The 19,464-nt window shown below is 47.3% G+C and overlaps 2 long non-coding RNA genes across 3 annotated transcripts; one reads left to right on the top strand and one right to left on the bottom strand.

Annotated features, from left to right (window-relative positions):
• Positions 1 to 361: 361 nt before the first annotated feature.
• 4933440M02Rik (RIKEN cDNA 4933440M02 gene) lies at positions 362 to 18,366 on the top strand. Of its 2 annotated transcripts, NR_045803.1 has the most exons (4): positions 362 to 622; positions 4,480 to 4,548; positions 15,622 to 15,702; positions 17,033 to 18,366. It is a non-coding gene; the product is annotated as an RIKEN cDNA 4933440M02 gene (long non-coding RNA). The 2 variants fall into 2 exon arrangements; NR_045804.1 differs by lacking the exon at positions 4,480 to 4,548.
• Positions 16,467 to 17,089, bottom strand: Gm39085. Its single transcript, XR_869932.3, has 2 exons — positions 16,954 to 17,089; positions 16,467 to 16,826 (listed from the first exon to the last, which is right to left on the bottom strand). It is a non-coding gene; the product is annotated as a predicted gene, 39085 (long non-coding RNA).
• Positions 18,367 to 19,464: the final 1,098 nt, after the last annotated feature.

The raw sequence follows: 19,464 nt of genomic DNA, 5'->3' as shown, positions 1-19,464 counted from the left end.
GGACTGGGCCCTTTAAGCAGGGCTGCTCCTTGTTTGTTTGTTTGTTTGTTTGTTTGTTACAAAAAACTAAGGCTAGGGAAGAGCCGATCCTAATGAGGCAAGACAGGGGAGGGCCCCTGGAGCCTATAAAAAGTCAAACCCAGAGCCTCTTAGGTGGGTCCCCAATTTGGGGAATCTCTAATCAAGTGGGTGTGAATTGTTTGTTCTTATAAAAGTTTTCCCAGCCCAGTGCTTCTCTGTCTCCTTCATGCTTCTGGTTGCTCTCAGAGCTGTATGTGCCTCGTGCCTGTAACGGCACACAGGTCTGTAACTGCCCTTAGGTTGTGTAACTGCCGGCAGCTGGGATTCTAACTGTTACTTTGTGTCCAGAAGTCTGTGGCTCTCTGGCTTTTTCACTTGGCTGGCTGCAGTTTCATGGCTCTGACCTCAGATCTCTAGCTGCCTCACTGTCAGAGTACCTCACTTCCCAGTTGCCTCTCCTCTGTCTTTTCTGACTGAGCCTTTTTAAGAACTACACTTTTTTTTTGTCTGACCCTTTGCTCCTGACCTAATGACCTCAGTGCTATCCTAGATGACCACTTCTCACCCAAGATCCCATAACATTTCGAAGCTGGATGAGATGGTAAGAACCTGGAGAGATGGCTTGGGTCATGGAGGGTGCCAGTTCCAGGGAAGGCTTAGCTGGTGTTTTCTAGAGGAGCCAGTTTCTTACGATTGATGGGTGAGAGGCTGGAGATGAAAATGAGACTGGACAGTAGTTCAAGAACAGGAGGATCGAGCGTGGAATTGGTGAGCTGGGAGGAAATGACAGGAGATTTTTGTTGGTAAGCAGAGGATGGAGTCCAAGTTCATGCAGAAGTTTTTTGTTGTTGTTTGTTTTTTGTTTTTGTTTGTTTTTTATTAGAAAATTTCTTTATTTACATTTCAAGTGTTACCCCCTTTCCTGGTTTCCCCTCCAAACCCTCCATTCCCTCCCTCCTTGTTGTGGATAGCCCTGGGATTAAATGATATTTAATGTGAATTCTGTTCTCCTCTGAGTGGCTACAAACTTGGAATGAGTCAGTACTCAGGTGATTTCTTGTAAACCTTCTTCCCACCTTAATTTGTAAAATAAAGGAGAGCTGATGATTGGGTAGATAACATGGAAGGTGGTGTGGAAGGTGGGGAGAGAAGGAGGAGAAAATGGAAGAGGGAGAGGACACAGGAGGAGGAGGAGGAAGAAGAAGAAGAAGAAAAGCAGAGCAGAAGCACATGGCCTGTAGAAACCACAAGTTCTAAGGGGTCTCACAGATGTGGAAGATGGTAGTGTAGCAGTAGATCTGCCCAATCTAGGTCTACAGCATGTATTTATGTTAATTGAGTTGTGTTTTTATTGCTGGGGCATATTTGGGATGGAGAGAATTACTGCAACACCCCCCCCCCCCCCCTGCTCACCAACCCACCTACTCCTGCTTCCTGACCCTGGCATTCCCCTACATTGGGGCATAGAGCCTTCACAGGACCAAGGGCTTCTCTTCCCATTCATGAGACAAGACCATCCATATGTGGCTGGAGCCATGGGTCCTTCTATGTGTACTCTTTGGTTGGTGATTTAGTCCCTGGGAGCTCTAGGGATACTGGTTAATTCATACTGTTGTTCCTTCTATGGGGCTGCAAACCCCTTCAGCTCCTTGGGTCCTTTCTCTAGTTTCTCCACTCTGGACCCTGTGCTCAGTCCAATGGTTGATTGAGAGCATCCATCTGTGTATTTGTCAGTCACTGTTGGACCCCCTCAGGAGACAGCTATATCAGGCTCCTTTCAGCAAGCACTTGTTGGCATCCACAGTGGTGTCTGCGTTTGGTGACTGTGTATGGGATGGATCCCCAGGTGGGGCAGTCACTGGATGACCTTTCCTTCAGTCTCTGCTCCACACTTTGTCTCTGTATCTCCTCCCATAGGTATTTTGATCCCCCTTCTAAGAAGGACCGAAGTATCCACACTGTGGTCTTCCTTCTTGAGCTTCATGTGGTCTGTGAATTGTATCTTGGGTATTCCGAGCGTCTGGGCTAATATCCACTTATCAGTGAGTGCAGATCATATGTGTTCTTTTGTGATTGGGCTACCTCACTCATGATGATATACTCCAGACCTACAAATTTCATGAATTCATTGTTTTTAGTAGTTGCATAGTACTCCATTGTGTAAACGTACCACATTTTCTGTATCCATTCCTTTGTTGAGGGACATCTGGGTTTTTTCCAGCTTCTGGCTATTATAAATAAGGCTGTTATGAACATAGTAGAGCATGTGTCCTTATTACATGTTGGAGCATCTTCTGGGAATATGCCCAGGAGTAGTATAGCTGAGTCCTCCAGTAGTACTATGTCCAATTTTCTGAGGAACCGCCAGACTGATTTTCAGAGTGGTTGTACTAGCTTGCAATCCCACCAGCACTGGAGGAGTGTTCCTCGTTCTCGACATCCTCACCAGCATCTGCTGTCACCTGAGTTTTTGATCTTAGCCATTCTAACTGGTGTGAGATGGAATCTCAGGGTTGTTTTGTTGAACATTTCTTTAGATGCTTCTCAGCCATTTGGTATTCCTCAGAATTCTTTAACTCTGTATCCCATTTTTTAATAGGGTTATTTGGTTCTCTGGAGTCTAACTTCTTGAGTTCTTTGTATATATTGGATATTAGCCTTCTATCAGATGTAGGGTTGGTAAAGATCTTTCCCCAATCTGTTGGTTGCCCTTTTGTCCTACTGACAGTGTCCTTTGCCTTACAAAAGCTTTGCAATTTTATGAGGTTCCATTTGTCAATTCTTGATCTTAGAGCATAAGCCATTGGTGTTCTGTTCAGGAATTTTTCCCATGTGTCCATGTCCTCAAGGCTCTTCCCTATTTTCTTTTCTATTAGTTTCAGTGTCTCTGATTTTATGTGGAGGTCCTTGATCCACTTGGACTTGAGCTTTGTACAAGGAGATAAGAATGAATCGATTTGCATTCTTCTACTTGCTATCTGCCAGTTGAGCCAGAACCATTTGTTGAAAATGCTGTCTTTTTTCCACAGAATGGTTTTAGCTCCTTTGTCAAAGATTAAGTGACTATAGGTGTGTGGGCTCATTTCTGGGTCTTTAATTCTTTTCCGGTTCATGCAGAAGATGATCAGACTTGGTCTCCAACCCCTTCTTCATCCTCTGCATTCTGTTGTCCATGAGGTGGACAGCATTTTACACACACCCACAACTAGGATGTTCCTTTCACTGCAGTTTCAGAATCTGTGATGCCAAGGACTGCACATCGAAGTCTTGAAACCAGCCTGAAGGACCTCTTCCTCCCTCTTCCTTTAAAATCTTTTTGGTTCTTTGTGATTGTGTCATACCATAACTCAGGCTAGCCTAGAGTTCTTCATACCCCCGTCTCTTAAGCACTGGCATCGCAGCTGTAAGCCTGGCTAAATCCTTAGTTATTTTCCCTTTAGACATTTTGGTCATGGCTATGCAAAACTAACTAACACTGAGGGAAAAAAGAAACTGCCAAAGTTATTAATAAGAATTGAAGTCACATATGTGAGTGAACCAAAGATGTGTACCCAACCATTGGCTTTTGGCCAGCAAAGAATCCAAGTCAGATTAGCTTGAGGGGACATTTTCTTCCTCTTTTGTGTATGTAGTGGATGTGTGAGGTATGCATGTATGTGTGTGTATCTGTCTGTCTGTCTTTAGGTGTGGACATTCCTATGGAAGTCAGGAATCAATGGAAGATGTCTTCCTCAATCACTCTCCTCCTTATTTTTTGAGGCAGCCCTCTCACTGAACCTGGAGCTCCCTGATTGGAGAGATTGGCTGATCTCTAAACCATGGGTATCCTGTCTCCATCCTCCCATCTCTGGAAGAGTATTTTGCCATGTCTGGCTTTCTTATGCGTGCTGGGCACCTGAATTCAGGTCCACATTACTCACTTCACTAAGCTACCTCCCATGCCTCTGAAGAGGTATTTTAAAAAGGAGCTATTTCCGTTTTATGTGTATGAATGTTTTGCCTGCATGTATGAATGTATACTATGTATGTGCCTGGTGTCCAAGGAAGCCAGAAGAGATTATTAGATCTCTTGGAACTGGAGTTAACAGGTGGTTGTGAGCTACCATATGGGTGCTGGGATTAGAACCTGGGTTCTCTAGAAGAGCAGCTACTGCTCTTAACTTCTGAGCCATCTCTCCTGCCCCCTGAAGAGACATTCTCCAACGACTGAGCATGGCTGGAGGCTTGGGAGAAGTTAGGTGACAGAGTTGGACAGATCACAGAGTATGCAGAAGACCTGAGTGGGAACCATGGGAGACAGCACAGACCAGGGGTACAAGTTTAAGATGGGTTGTGATGTCTTGTACAGGGAGAGGCTGTGGGCAGGGAAAGGATGCATGGGCCCATTCTTCTTGGTAGTAAACCATGTGGTCAGAGAGATGAACATAACATCTCAAGTCCTGACTTTTCCCCCCTCAGGTTCCCTGCTTGCTAAGATGAGCTTCAGGACCCTGTGGAAACAAATTTGATGATCAATGATGAAATGAAGTGAGTTTAGTTCTGGAGTCTAGATGACCTGGGTTCCAATCTTACTAATTCTCTCCTAGATGTGGCTCTTGAGAAGGATCAGACCCTGAGGAGCAATACTCTGCGTACTAGCATGAAGAAAGAAGCACACACATACCATGTCGTAGTTCTGTACCCATGCCAAGAATAATTCTCACTGCTGTGCTAGTGATGGGTTCAGAAATCAAAGTGACACAAGGCCTCATGTACATTCTAAGGGCATCAATCTAGTCAGGAGGCCTAAGAAGTGATGTTGTAGCTAAGATCTATGGACTGAAAGGAGACAGGCAGGCAAAGGGTGGCAATAAGAGCATCCTAGGAAGAAGTGAAAAAGCAAAGCCCTGTGGTGGGGGAGCATGGACCCCATAACCTCAGGAACCAAGGCAAGAGCACAGGTGTGGGTCAGTGGAGAGTGAGAGAGAACAAAATTACTGCCACTGTCAGGAACTGTTTCCATAAGAGCAATGGGAAGTCAGAGTTCTATCAGGAGCGTGATTTGGGAAGCTTGTACTTTGGGTTGCTGGATAAAGGAGGGACTATGGTTAAAGGAGGAGGTTCATGTTACAGCAGGGAGACCATTTGGTTTGTTCTTGTGTTCATCTAGGGAAGGGATGCAATAGGTTTGGAATAGGGTGGAGGAGATGGAGCCAAAAACAGAAGGTGGGAATGAGAGAGGTTAAGGACTTGGTAAAGATTTGCTTGGAGAGGAAGAAAGAGTAGGGGGAAGGTGGGGGAGAGGGAAGCAAAGACAGAGGGGAAAGGAGAAGGAGGGAGGGAGAGGGAAAGGAAGTCACAGTGAATTGTCCCTCTTAAGTTGTCCTTTGAGGTCAAACTCCATTTTTGGAAGGTCTAATTGGTCATTCTAGGTTTCTTGACCAGTCTCAGGTCATGGGCGATGATTTCTTTAAATCAAGCATGAACACCTTACCCACTCTTGGTGCCTGCCACAAGGAAAGTGTGTGCCCTGGATCTGGCTGTGAGGACCCATGAGTGGGGTAGCAATATGAGGTTACAATACAGGACAGGAGCACCACATACAGGGTCCAGCTCTGGAGGGATGCTATGGTTTGTGTCCCCAGAGGCCCATGTGTAAGGCTTGGTCCTTAACCTGTGGCACTATTGGGAGGGGGTGGGACCTTTGAGAGATGGAGTCTAAATGGAAGCAAACTCATTAGCTCATGCCTTTCAGGGGGATATTGGGGCCTCAGCTTTCCTGCTCTCCAGCTACCATGAGGCTAACAGGTCTACCTCACCACATGCTCTCCCAGGCATGAGAGAACCTCTCCTTGGACTCTAAACCAACTGTACCAGAAACCAGGGGTTGAACCCTCTGAGCCATGAGTCAAGATGAACCTTTTCTCCCTGTAGGTTGATTTTCTCAGGTATTTTGTCATAGGATCAGGAAAGCTGACTAGCAAGAAACAATCATTGGAGGGTGATTCTTCTAAAGAAACATAAGAATATGGAAGCATAAATGGAGGTGGGAGAACTGTATGATCATTACGATCATTATGGGCTTTGGAGGCTAATCTAAACTGTCAACTTGATGTATAGTCACCTAGTAGATGGGCCTTTGGACATGCCTGTGGCGGTTGGTTATCTTGATTAGGTTATTTAAGGTGGGAAGGTGCTGCAGACCCTCTTGGTCCCTTGTCTGTGTGGAATGGGTCTCTGGTCACAGGTGGGCAAGGAGTTGGTGGGAATTGACAGACAGATCTGAATGTAATTTGTCAAATCAAGCATCAAACTTTTTATACAGAAGAAACTAGGGAAGTTGGGTGATACACCGGCAAGGTACAAAGAGGTTACTGGATTCCTACACAAAACAGAGGAATGCAAACACGGAAGAACTGGCAGGAACCAACTGGGGTAAAATTCAGTGTTAACAACTGGGATCAAAAACAGCTCCACCTAAGGTCCACTTAATCTTAGAAGCCAGGGGCAAGGGCCATAGTTCCTACTCTAGTCTATTGAATAGTCCACCTTCCCCCTAGGCCATTGTAAATACTTGTGTATGGGTGTAACTCAACTATCTATAGTTCTAAGTATCTACTCTGGTTCCTCTTTAGGCCACAAACTTCCTTCTTCCTAGATAATGGTAAATTTCTGTGTAGGGCAGAGATTTAGCTATCCATGCCCAAGGTTGGATCAAGGACTGCCTAGAATCTAACTTAGCTATATGTCAAAATATCAATCCTTAGGAGCACTTGTAATAAAGCAATATTAAGGGGAAGCACACAGATCCGTTTACCAACTAAAGCAAGGACATTGGAGCATTATTTATACAGGATGCCACGATTCCAGGAGACTAAGTTTCCGTGGACTTTTTGCCTCGGAACAGCGCCCAGGTTTTCGGGGCCTGTCGCGCTTGTCACTACTGGAGTGGATGTAGCAGGAAGGCCTGTCTGTCCACTGTGGGGGGCAACATCCCCTGGGCTGGGGTCCCTTGACTGTATAAAATGGAGAAAGCAAACTGAGAACAAGCTTTTATCATTCCCTAATTCTTGATCATAAAAGCGATGTGACTGGCTGCCCTAAGTTCCTGTTACCAGAACTCCTCTGCCACAGTAGGTCTCAGACTGTGAGCCAGAAGAAACCCACCCTAGCTTCAGTTGTTTTTGTCAGGGTCTTTTGTCACAGCATCAGGAAGAGACACTAAGACATAGAAGGTCCCACAAGCCAAGGGAAGGACCGGTTCAGAAAAAGGCTAAGCCTCAAAAGTTGAGCACTTCTGAGATGCCAGGCAAAAGCAGACTAAAATTTCCAGCTCTCTTATTCTTCTGATGAGAAATGCTTGTATTAGAGTTCCACTGTAATGAGCAGAGATGCTTATTGTATCAGATAGCTATTTCTGAGTAAGAAAAAAAAATCCTTCATAATGAAGTGACTTAAACCCACTAAGATAATTTCTTTTGAGTCTATTACTTGCTTTGGGTATTCTGTTGACACGGGGCAGGTTTTGATGATCTTGCCTGAACTTATTGAGGTTAATGGATAGACTGGCTGGGGCTTAACTGGTCTTGGATGGTCCAGTTAGTCTCTGTTCCATAGGACTGGCCTTTCAGAATCCAGGCAGAAGGAACAGATCATATGAGGACTCTGAAGTGATCATATAAGGACTCTGGTTGTATGAGGGAGAGGACCAGAGGTCCCTGTGGCTGGGATAGTGTATGTGGGAGAGGAAAGTGGGGCCAGTCAGAGATAGAGGGGGAGTGAGGGATGGGGTGATATTAGGAGCCCCTTATAGAGCATCAAACTCGGCTCTTCAGTTTCTTCTCCATGTCTGCCCTCGTAGCTCCACTTGGCTTCTGGTCCCTCTCTTGGTTCCACTGGCAGGGCATGCATGGAAGGTGGGGTGTGGGGGAGCTTTTGTTCTCACTCTGCCTGCCTGAGAATCCCGAATTTTAGGAGAGGGGGAATGAGGTCTGTTTATTATATAAAATTACCTATGCTTTATGATCATTATGATCTATTATATGAATGAAAATATCTCATATTTGGCAGATCATATCACACATTTCAGTAACTTTTTATAAAATATTCTTAGGGGTCCTAAGTGACTCTTCACTGTCCAAGGAGAGCTTTTTTGGAGTTCAAGAGAAAAAAAGCTTCCAGTTAGGTGACTTGATTACTAACATCATGTATGTATGTATGTGCTCACGCGTGCACACGTGTGCGTGTATATATGTATGTATGTATTTATGTATATCCTAAAAGTAGAAATGAAAGTATCCAGGGACAAAGGAGGGGAGCATCTTAAAAAGCTCCAGTATCCTCTGCTTGTAGCAGGGACGTCCTAGTCCATGGCCTGTGTTGAGCCAGAGGTGACAGTGCTCCCTGACAAGTGCTCCCACACAGGGTCTTTGTCTCTTTTAGTTTATTTTATATGCTTGTGCGTGTTTAGTGTGTGTGTGTGTGTACATATGTGGATACAAGTAAACATTCCTGTGTGTGTGTGGTGTGTGTGTGTGAGTGTGTGTGTGTGTGTGTGTGTGTGTGTATTTGTGTGACAGAGGTGTACTTTGGGTATCTTCCTCAATCACGCCCCTCCCCCTGGATTTTGAGGTGGTGATTTCTCACTGAACCCAGAGTTCACTGGTGCCTTGGTGGCTGGCCTGTGATGCCCCAAGGTTCTGCCTGTCTCCAGCCTCCCTTACTTCTCTCCCCACTCTCAGCATTAGGGCTCCAGGTATGACCTACCATGCCTGCCTTGTATGTGGCTGCTGCAGATAAGAACTCAGGTTCCCATGTCTGCAGTGGCAGGCACGTTACCAACCAGGCCCTACACCTGACATCTCTGTATTTACTATAGTGGGTCACCAGGGTAGTTTGGGGGCCAGGTCCCCAAGATGCAAGTTTAATGTGGTTATGGGGAAATCTCAGAACATGAGTTTCCTCTCAGGAGGCACCTCTGTGGGTGGCTGGGAGGCCCGGGAGGCCTGGGAGGCCCAGGAGGCCCAATGTGGAACTCAGCCTGAAACCCATAGGCCTTAACTTGAAGCTGTAACTCCAAGACCATTTTTTTTCTTCATCTGTAGAAAACCCCTGTGGCATTGGGTGTGGGTGGGGTCAGCTGGTCAGAATTCAGACCTTGTCTCAATAGTTTCTGCAACTGTGGGCAATATACCTGCTTTTAGAAATGCAGAAGAAAAAAAATCAATACTTCGACTCTCACAACCAATCATGCCACAGAAGTGGCGATTCTGTCCTCAGCATGCCTGCATGGGTCTCTAAACAGGGCGGCAGAGTCTGGGGCAAGGGAGGCTCGTAAAAATGACTGATGCAGATATTAATGATTTAATCTCCTAACGTGCTGTGGCTGCCTCAGAGAATCCCATTCGTCAGTGCTCAGGACCCTCAGAGGAGCCGCACAAGGGGCTGGAGCAGGAGATGGCAGGAACGAAGATGAATCACAAGAGCGCAATATTGATTTGCCCCGCCTGCAGCCGCCTCTGTTTGGAAATATGGAAAGCAAATTAATGAATAAATGAGCTGGCTTGGTGAACCGTGCCCCGCTGGGAGCCCTGGTATTTAAGCTGTATACACTAAGCAGTTTCTAGGCAGGGGTTGGAAGCATGGGTGGGGGAATGTGTGCAGCAATGATCTGCCATGGTAGAGCCTGGGGACATTGCAGTCAACTCCTGTCCTCCTTTTTGGAGGATCACGGGTGTGTGTTGCTGCCCTAGCTGGCCTTCAGTTCCTTCCTCAGAGGAAAGGGCTGAGCGGAAGGATTCAGCTGGATAGTGTATATCCAAAAGACTGTGTGTGTGTGTGTGTGTGTGTGTGTGTGTGTGTGTGTGTGTGTGGTGTTTTGCATGCACATAAGTGTGCCATTGCCCACACAGTTGGAGGCGAGGGGAGGACATGATTTCCTCTGCTCCAATTCCTTTGAGACAAGACTAGACTAGACTGGACTAGGATCTCACTGATCTGGTTAGCCAGTGAGCTCCCAGTCTCTGCACAGGAGTTATGGTCACCACATCCACACACAGCTTGCCTTTCCTTCTTTTCTTTTTTCCTTTTTCCTTCCTTCCTCCCTCTATCCCTCCTCCCTCCCTCCCCCCTCTCTCCTGTCTTTATTTATTCAGTTTGCTTTTATTTGTGAGATCAACATGCATGCGCATCATCTCACCCTCCCCTTCCCTCCTTACAGAGGCTCCCTTCCTTCCTTCTGCTCCTCTTTGCTCTCTTTCAAATTCATAGCCTTCCCCACACCCCATTAATTGTTATATGCTAGAAGTACTTTTTAAATGCTGGGTAATACTGGGAAATATTGAACTTCAAATTTCCTTCTATCAGGCTGGAAGGATAGTACCCATCTGATTGTGTTAAGGCTAACTTTGTCAGACATTCAGGGCTTTAGGTGGTGCGCAGTGTCAAAAAGCAATAGTCTTAAAAAGGTTAAAATAACTATTTCACACTTAGCCACTTAGCCTGTTTTTCTCGATTGCTTACGGAGTGCCCATTACTGTTGTTGGTGCTCCATCATCGAGCTGTGGACAGAGCAAGGACCCCTCTCTCTCAGAACTTCTTGCCTTTTGTCTATAGGCCCCCAAGTGCTGGCAGAAGGCACCATCTTTTCTTCAGGGGGCTCTGGGTCCTTGTCAGCAGTCAGTGGCCAGGGCTGGGGTGTGGCTCAGTGGTAGAGCACTTGCTGCTTGCATAGGAGGCCACGGTTTCCTGCATACTGAAAAAACATCCTTGGCTTTGCTTGTGGGGGTGTGTTTGTGGGTTTGCTGCATCTATCTGTTCTACTGATCTGTGTGTCTGTCCTTCTGTCTGTGCCACGTTGTCTTGATACTGTGTCGCTACCGTAAGTTTCAAAAGCGGGTGGCATGATTTGTCCCTGCAGGGGTTTTTGTTTGTTTGTTTTTGTTTGTTTGTTTTCATTTCTGCAAACATACATTATGGCTGGGTTTTGATAGGGATTGCTTCCCTGTGCATTCATGTGGGGAGAATGGACATACGTCCTGGGTCATGTCCTCTCACCCATGAACATGTGGCAGGCCTCTCCATTTCTTAAGATAGTCCTTGATTTCGCTCATGTTGCTTAGTTCTGAGCTTAGAAGCCCTGAGGTATTTTGCTAGATTTATTCCCAAGTGTTTCATTTTTTAGAAAGTAATTGAATCTAGTATTTAAAGTTCAGTTTAGATCTGTACACTATTAATAGACAAGGATGCAGTTGACCTTTGTGTATAGATCTCATATCCTGACATCTTGCTGGACTCACTAGTTCTGGGAGTGTTTATGAATGTGTGTGTGTGTGTGTGTGTGTGTGTGTGTGTGTGTGTGTGCACGAGCATTCTCAGGTGGATCGCTGTGTGTATATGTGTAGTTTCAATTAGGGTTTCTACACTTATACTCATGGAGTCTGCAAGGAGAAAGGATTGCATTTCCCCCTTTCCAGTTGGAACAGGTGGGTATCTGGAGTTTATTATTGTTATTGCTTCAGAATTCCTATATGTGAATGCCAGATGGGATAGTTTAGCGGCAAATGGGAATGGAGGCTGCTGGAAGAGGCTGCAGCTGCTAGCCTGAGCAGGAGCATTGGTTTACACCTTCTTGTGTTAAAGGTGGTCCTGGTGTGGTTTCCTGCTATTTAAGTGTGGATTAGTTAAATATTTAGACACCTTCTAGGCCAGGCAAACCCACTGTGGGCTGTGCTGGCTTTGTGTCACTGTCATGGGAGCGGTTCCTTTGCTGGAGTCTCCAGCAAGTGGTGCTCAAGGGATGCAGTGCAAGCAGAGTTTGGAGTTTGCGGCCGGTTTCCAGGACTGACAAGGAGGCTCACGGGATGCAGGTCACGCTGCATCTGGAAGATCATCTCTGGGCTTGGTGTGTCTCAAAATCATCAGGCAAAGTGGCCCTGTCTCAGGTGGGTGGGCTGGCTGTGTGGCTGTTGAAGGGGGTGGGAGTAAGGTCAAGCCTGCACAGCAGGTGAGAGGTGGGGAGTTCACAGGCAGTAGTGGGGTGATCTGGGTGAGAGCACGAGGTTCTCAAGCGGGAATGAGAGCTGGAAATTCTTTTCCTTCCTCCTCTCCTCACCACTTCCCCTCCCTTCATGTTGGGCATATGTAATCATGTCCCACTGTGCCTGATGAGGGTGTATGTCCCACTGACCTAGTGGCACCAGGTTTGTTGGCCTCTCTATGCCATACAGGGCCCAAGGAGTCCCTCAGGTGCTTCTTCTGATGAGCTTAGCTTTTAGAACCTCAAGTCTGAGAAGTGGGGTACAGCTGGAGCAGGTATGCCTGCCAAGGCAAACTCTTGGTGTGTGGAGGCCTTAGCAGGAGCAGCAGCTGGGACTGGAGCCAGGAGGAATGAACCCAGAAGTTCCCAAGTCTGTCTGCCTCTCACTCATGATCTGACTGGTGGTGTGGGAGAGCGGAGAGGGGCTGAGATGCTATGTCTTAGGAGGCAGAACCAGAGATGGATCTAGGTCTTGCCCCACCCAAGCCAGGCTTGGCTCACATAGAGGAGGGTGGGTTTTCTGACATGTATGGCTCTGCTCACCACTCTGTCCACTCATGTTCACATGCGTACATGTGTACGTACATGAGTGTAGGGGCCAGAAGTCGACTTTATCTTCCTCCGCCACTCTCCACCTTATGTTTTGAGACAATGTCTCATTGAACCTTGAGATTCCCGATTTGACTAGGCCAGATGGCCCCAATGACCTCCCTGCTCCCCTGGGTCTGTCTTCCCAGCACCAGGTTATAGGTGCATGCCATCATGGGCAGCTTTTTAGGTGGGCTCTGGAGATCTAAAATCAGGGCCTCATGCTTAAGCCAGCTCTCCAGTCCCTCTCCTTCTCCTTCTTGTTTCATTCTGCACTCTGAGGGGGATGACTGAATGAAGAGCAGGAGCTGAAGTAGGAAAATGGTTCTAGGGAGGCTCAATTAATCAAAACTTCCCAGATCCCAATGAGAGATGCCCACCACCCTGACCCATCTCCAGAACAAAGCTGTGATTCAGACCAGCCCTTCCCTACTGGACTCTCCACTTATGTGTCACGTTGCACTTGAGTTGTTTGACTTAGAGGTCTGCTTATGCATTAAGAGGCCGGTATGAATACAGAGAGCTTACTCACTGTGTGGGTGCAAGAAGGCTATTTTTAAAGTTTCTTGTTAGCATATATTACTTATACGTAATAGTGGGTTTTGTTGTGACATTTTACATAATCAGCCAGCCCCTGGGTACTATAAAAACACACACACACACACACACACACACACAGATATACACACAGACACACACACACACACACAGACACACACACACAGACACACACACACACACACACACACACACACACACACACACACATATATATACTGTATTTTTAAAAAGATTTATTTTCTATATATGAATACACTGTAGCTGTCTTCAGACACACCAGAGGAGGGCATTGGATCCCATTACAGATGGTTGTGAGCCACCATGTGGTTGCTGGGAATTGAACCAGGTCTTCTAGAAGAGTGGCAAGGATTCCTAACTTCTAAGGAATCTCTCCAGTGCCCCCACTCATTTCTACGTGTGTGTGTGTGTGTGCATGTGTGCGTGCGTGTGTGTGTGTGTGTGTGTGTGTGTGTGTGTGTGTGTGTGTGTAGTGAGCCAATCACTTTCACTAGGGTTGCTTACAGGAACATGAATGAGGGGTTATTTACTGAGGCGTACAGGCCCCTTAACATTGGTTACAGCACTGGAAAAATCACCCCTTCTCCCTTAGCAGGGCCCATAGATCCTCAGGGAGGGGGCAGGACCTTGTGAGAAGCCCCAGAGGGGCAGTTTTCAGGGAAGTTTGTTTAGCCCCCCAGCTTTGTTAACTGTGACTTGCTCAGGTAGCTGGACGAATTGGGAGGATAGGAATTCTGTGGGCATAAGCTGCCAAGATCTCCTCTAGGTGCACAGGAGACTCAGCCTGGGCCAGCCAGACTCTCCCCATATAGAGAGGGTCCTAGCAATACCTCAGACCTGGCTCATAGCCTTGGCTGGAAAGACACCCACAACTTTAAGATCCAGGGCTTAGAGGAGTTGGCACAGCCCCAGAACCTGCCATCTCTCCTCAGAAGTGGCCAGTGGCACAGAAGCACTCTGCAGACGAATTGCTGCCTCCCAGGATTTTCTGCAGCCTGGGTGGCAAGTAAGTGGACAGTTGGGCCTCCATTGTGGTGGCTGGCTGGCTTTAGCATCTCCCGCTAGCACAGCTAATTGCTGGCCAGCAAGTGACATTAATGGCCTTTTCATCCTGTCCCTTTCTTCTGCCTGGGCATCTGCACATGCAATTATGGAAAGACAATTTAATGCTGACCAAATTAATTGCATTTGCCAAATGGGCTTGAAACAGTCTACAGGCACTTTTCCCTGTCAGCACAGTGGGGTTTGGTAGGCAGAGAATGAATTCTAGTGACTGTTGGCACACTGTCCCTGGCAGTGGGTCAGCTGTTTGTTTTGGATTGGTCACGTTGGAGAGCTTGCTGTGCAGTTGACAGTTGTGGCGGGGCTGGGAAGAGACCTCGGCTTCCTCACTTGCCTACCACTTGCTCCCTGCTTCATCTCGAATAGTGTCAGCTGTGTACTGCTCATCATCTGCCATGGTCCAGGCATGTGGCAGGACACACTATTTTTAATCTTCATATTATGTAAAGGAAAGGTCAGTATCCCCATTTCACCATGGGGAAACTGAGGCACAGAACTACTCACTCAGCTGAAATTTGTGTCTGTCCATAGCTTCCCACCCAGGCTGTGTCTCTGGAGGTGAAATGGGGGATCCTCGGATTGTGCCTTGGGCCTGGGAGTGAAGGGTGTTCTGCCAGCTAATGTCTCAGGTGCTATAGCTCTCCTGGGTTCATAGTCTGGTGTATCTGGGTTAGCTTTGAAAAACTAGGCTACCTCTCTGTGCCTCAGTTGCCTAACTGTAACATGGAGAGATATAGTTATACTTCCCTTCTCAAAAGCAGTCATAACAGTGGTGGTGGGCACTGGTGTTGGGATGCTTGGCCATTGCTTGGTCAGGATGACACTAAGTAGACACCAAGTTTGTCGTAAGAAGGCTGTACATAGGATAGATGCCAAGAATGGAGACTGGGAAATTGGCTGAGGACTGGGGTGAATTGGACAGTTGCCAAGAAAGCATCTGAGTTCTGTCCTTCAGTCACAGCTTGCTGTAGATACTCGGTAGCCCCAATGATAGTGTTCTGAATGCAGACCAGAGAGATAGGTGCTGAGACCAAATGCCTGGCTGGAAACTGCAAAGGGGTAAAGGGCTGGTTTTAACTCACAGCTTCAAGAGTATTCAGCATCCTGGAGGGAACTTCATGATGGACCTGTAACAGGGAACGTCTGAGACAAGATGCTGCCTCCAAAGTCACACTGGTTATGGCTGATGTTCTCCAACCTGGCCCTGCCTTTCCTAAAATAACATCCATCCACAGGCTCAGGTGCCACCAGATTCTTGGTCTCATGTCCTGGAGATTTGATCCAGTGTATCGGCGTGGGCCCTGACTCACATGGTGCTTCTGACCCCATGTTAACTCCTCCTGTCTTTTCCTTAGGGCGATTCTGGAAAGTGCTCAGTCCACCCCAGTATCTTCACCTGAGCATTCTACTTTGTTGACTGGATCTGGCTCATCAAGGTACTCAGTGGGCTTTGAGATGAGGGTGGTGGTGGTGGTGCCAGTGCCTGTTCACCTAGGTTTCCTCTCCTGGTCTGAGAGGGCTTCTGGCTTGCCGTAGGCCCGCATCATCCTCACACTGCATATACTTGGTTTCTGCTGCCCGCTATCCTCAAGGCTTCATAGGAGATCTTAGGATGACCACTGAGTCCCTAGACAATTCTCAGTTCAGCTCCCTTCTCCAAGCTTCAGTTTCTAATCTTCACCATCGCTATGCTTTCCTCACCATGCCCCTCTGTTGCTATTTCCCAAACCAAGCCTAGGAGAAACTTCAGCCAAACGAAAGCTCCCTCCTCCCACAACTTTGCCTACACTACCCTCATGGGCTCTTCCTTGCCTTGCTCTTCCCAGACCTCCCTTTGGGTTAGCTCTCAGTCCCAGTGCCATAGGGAATGGAGCACTTCATGGAGAGTCTTAACCGTGGGCCCTTGGGGGAAAAAACTAGAGAGATGGGGATGTTGGGGAGTGGGATATCAACTGTAGAGGGTATAATTTCTGTCCTGAAGACTCATCCTTCCATGGAGAGTTGTCAGGGCCTTTAGAGATGGTGACCTCTCAATCTGACCTCCAACTGTAGGGAATGGCACATGAGAGATTCTGACCTGTCTCCAAGAGCCTTGAACACCCAGGGGCCAAATGAGAGCTTGAAGCCTGTGAGACAGTACATAATTTAATGGGGGAGAGATCTAGTGCTCCTAAAACAGAAGAATTCAGATAGGATACAGTTGGATATTAAGCATCCAGAGTTTAATGAGAGTAAGCAAGGAAGATATTTACAAAACAAGATGACTTTACAGTACGTACTCGAAGGTTTTTGGTTCCCGTTAGTCCCACCCTGTTCCTCCCCTAGAGGGACACTTCTAGGCAGGAAAGGTGCTTCTCTTGGAAGCCCACCTTACAATGAATTCACTCTAAGTAGACATACACATGCACAGGGGTTTGTGTGGCCCAAAGTTGACGAGTTAGGAGAGGAGAAGATATCTACCAGCTCAGTGATGTAGTGGATCTGCCACTTAGCATGCTCAGCAGTGGGCTCGCTCATTCAGGACAATGCCCCAGTCCTGTGGCCAAAACTCCAATGTTTTCTGTGTTCAAAGAAGACATTTTAACCTGAGTGAGATCCATATACTCCTTACCTGCTGCAGGTATGAAATCTTAAGTCATATTTCCTCTTTTAGGTCTCATCTCTGATTAGTTTGGCCTTGTACTTACCCATATTGTTCAGTTACTGTATTTTCTAAATAAGGCAGGCATGAATAGTGCCACTCTAACCCAGCTTGGTCTCCTTCAGGGCTGAGGAAGTTCTTCAGGCAGAATGAGGAAGATATATAGATGAACTATCTGGATAAGGAAAAGAGGAAGAACATTTGAGACAAATGGATAGCTGGCATGAAGTTTCCTCTTCTCCAGAACTAAGGGCTGCCACCTGTTCAGAGAACAAGTTCACTCTGGCTGGAAGTACACCACCTGGTCCCCTTTCCTTTGGGACCTGTCCTGGAAGACATGTCTGCAGAGCTGAGTGAGGCTCCCTGCCCCGGCTGCTGTCCTGGCTTGCAGGATCTGGGAACACATACCCAGAAACAACTCCCCATGCATGCGCCCTGCCTTTCCTCACATGCTTCCCAGAGAGCACATAACATACTTCAAGAAAACCAAAGAAAGAAAAAATTGCCCTAAGAGTTCCGGAATTGACCTCTGGCTACAAAGAGCATTGTGACTGGCTTACAAAGTTATACGATTCTCTGACGAAACTCTTTGTGACCCAGAGCAACTACTTAAGAGTCTGTTACAAGGTGTACAGTGTATTCTCTCTGTGAGCTTACATCTGTGGGCTCCACAAAGGGCATGCATGCCAAAAGCCTGGGTACGTGGTAGTTCCCAGTGACTGAATCTTCGCCCATTGGAAAAGTGAGGAACAGAAGAAAAGTCAGGCAAATAGTCTATGAGCTGGCTAGGTTTGTGTGTCCATCATCCTCTTGGGTGAAAGGCCAAAGGAATGAGGGACATGTCCCAAGAAGTATGGCTGGAGCCATGCCACAAAGTCATACAGCCTCTTGGTGCACTGCTCTGTGCATCTCCAAGACTCAGTCAGTATTACATTGACTGATTCACTTGGTTTGTCCCCACCAAGACTCCCTTACACAGTGAAAATGAGCACATGCCTTCCCTAGACTGGCTTCATTATGGACTGGAGGTTTGACTTAGTAGTCACCTACAGCCCAAATCTGCTCTGTTCTTGTTTCCCATGGCAGGACTTGTGGGACTCACTTGATGGTCATGATTGTAGATCGTGATGCACAGTGCAGTGATTGGCTCACGACAGCTCAGCCTTCTTGCCACATGGGAGCTTCCTTCAATATGACTTGGTGCTCAACCACATTCTGGGCCAACAGATGCCAGGCCTTTCCCCAAAGCACAGCTTTGTCAGTCTCTCAGCCATCTTTTGGTCTTCAATAAGGAAATACCAATGGTACCTGGCTGTCTTGGAGGCTGACTGCAGCTGCCCCATGTTTCCCTACTCTAAACTCAGACCATTGTCAAGTCAAGAGCACAGATCAGAACCTTGTCTTCTACCACGAGCCAGTACTGAAGTCAATAAATATCCTGTCAGCAGTGTGGCCACAGAGATTAGCCCCCAGCTGTCAGCCAAAGTTGTAACTCCGCTCATTCCAGGAGCATCCCTTGACTGCATGCCACCCAGGAAACCTGCAAGCTCCTCCCAGAGTAGGGCCTTGCAAAGAGCCTACTGGCTGCCAGCCCCAGGGTCATCATTAGGGCTTCAATCTAATATTCATGATCTTTCCAGCTGGGTCAAAGGGAAGTATCAGGAATCCCTCTGTGGGAGCTTAAGAGGGGAGGAGATGACATCATATGGGGCTGGAGTAAGGAGGCTGTGGAGACAATCACAAATGACAGAGCTGCTGAAGCCTGGGTCAGGCAAGGGGAGGAGGATGAGATGGCTCTGGGATTCCCTTTGCCCTACGGGGCATACCTTGTGGCTCGATCTTGTCCCCAGGAGTAGATTTAAAAGGCAGCATCCTACATTTTCTCTTTGGTATAAGCTGGGCTTCCACTGGGGACAGGCTCTCTCCTCTTCATGGCCCTGCACCTTCCAAGTCTGCTCTACAGGGAAAGTGTTGGCCCTGTTCCTGCTAGTTCAAGGCCCCTGCCCCTAGCCAGCACATGCAACCCTTTTTCCTTATCTTGGTGACTAGAATTTCCCCTCAGACTGTCTTCCTTCTGGCTTTACCTTGCTTGATGCCTTTCTCTCCCCTTCCCTCTTCTCTCTTTCATTGTCCCACTTCCCTGGGGCTCCCCCTTTTCTCGTTGGCACTCTTCCTCCTCCTGGGCATACAGTTTCTATACAACTCTTCAGGGACACTGGTGGTGTGGAAGAGGGGACTAGCTGGTAAACACTCTGAACTCTGTGGGACACTCATCTCTGTGTGAGTGTTCAGTCATACACATAGAACCTAGAGGGTTGGTCCTTCTTAAGGTGGGAGCCATGCGGACCATATCTCTCTCCAGAACTTGATGCTTGGGTCACAGTGAACTGAAGGAGGGTGGGGCATTAGCTCGAACCTTGCTGTTAGAGGAGGGGGAATTGGAGCTTGTGTCATGTTTCTTGTTGGAGTGTGGTGGTTGACAGTCATTTGGGCACACTGCCTTAAAAGTTCTAGACTGTGTTCCTCCTGTGGTTCTCAGTCCGTACCAGGTAGAGAC

This window comes from Mus musculus, chromosome 7, assembly GCF_000001635.26.
Source record: "Mus musculus strain C57BL/6J chromosome 7, GRCm38.p6 C57BL/6J".
In the NCBI taxonomy this organism is placed as follows: Eukaryota; Metazoa; Chordata; class Mammalia; order Rodentia; family Muridae; genus Mus; species Mus musculus.
Note: the sequence above shows the minus strand (reverse complement) of the source record. Positions and strands in the feature narration are given on the sequence as shown.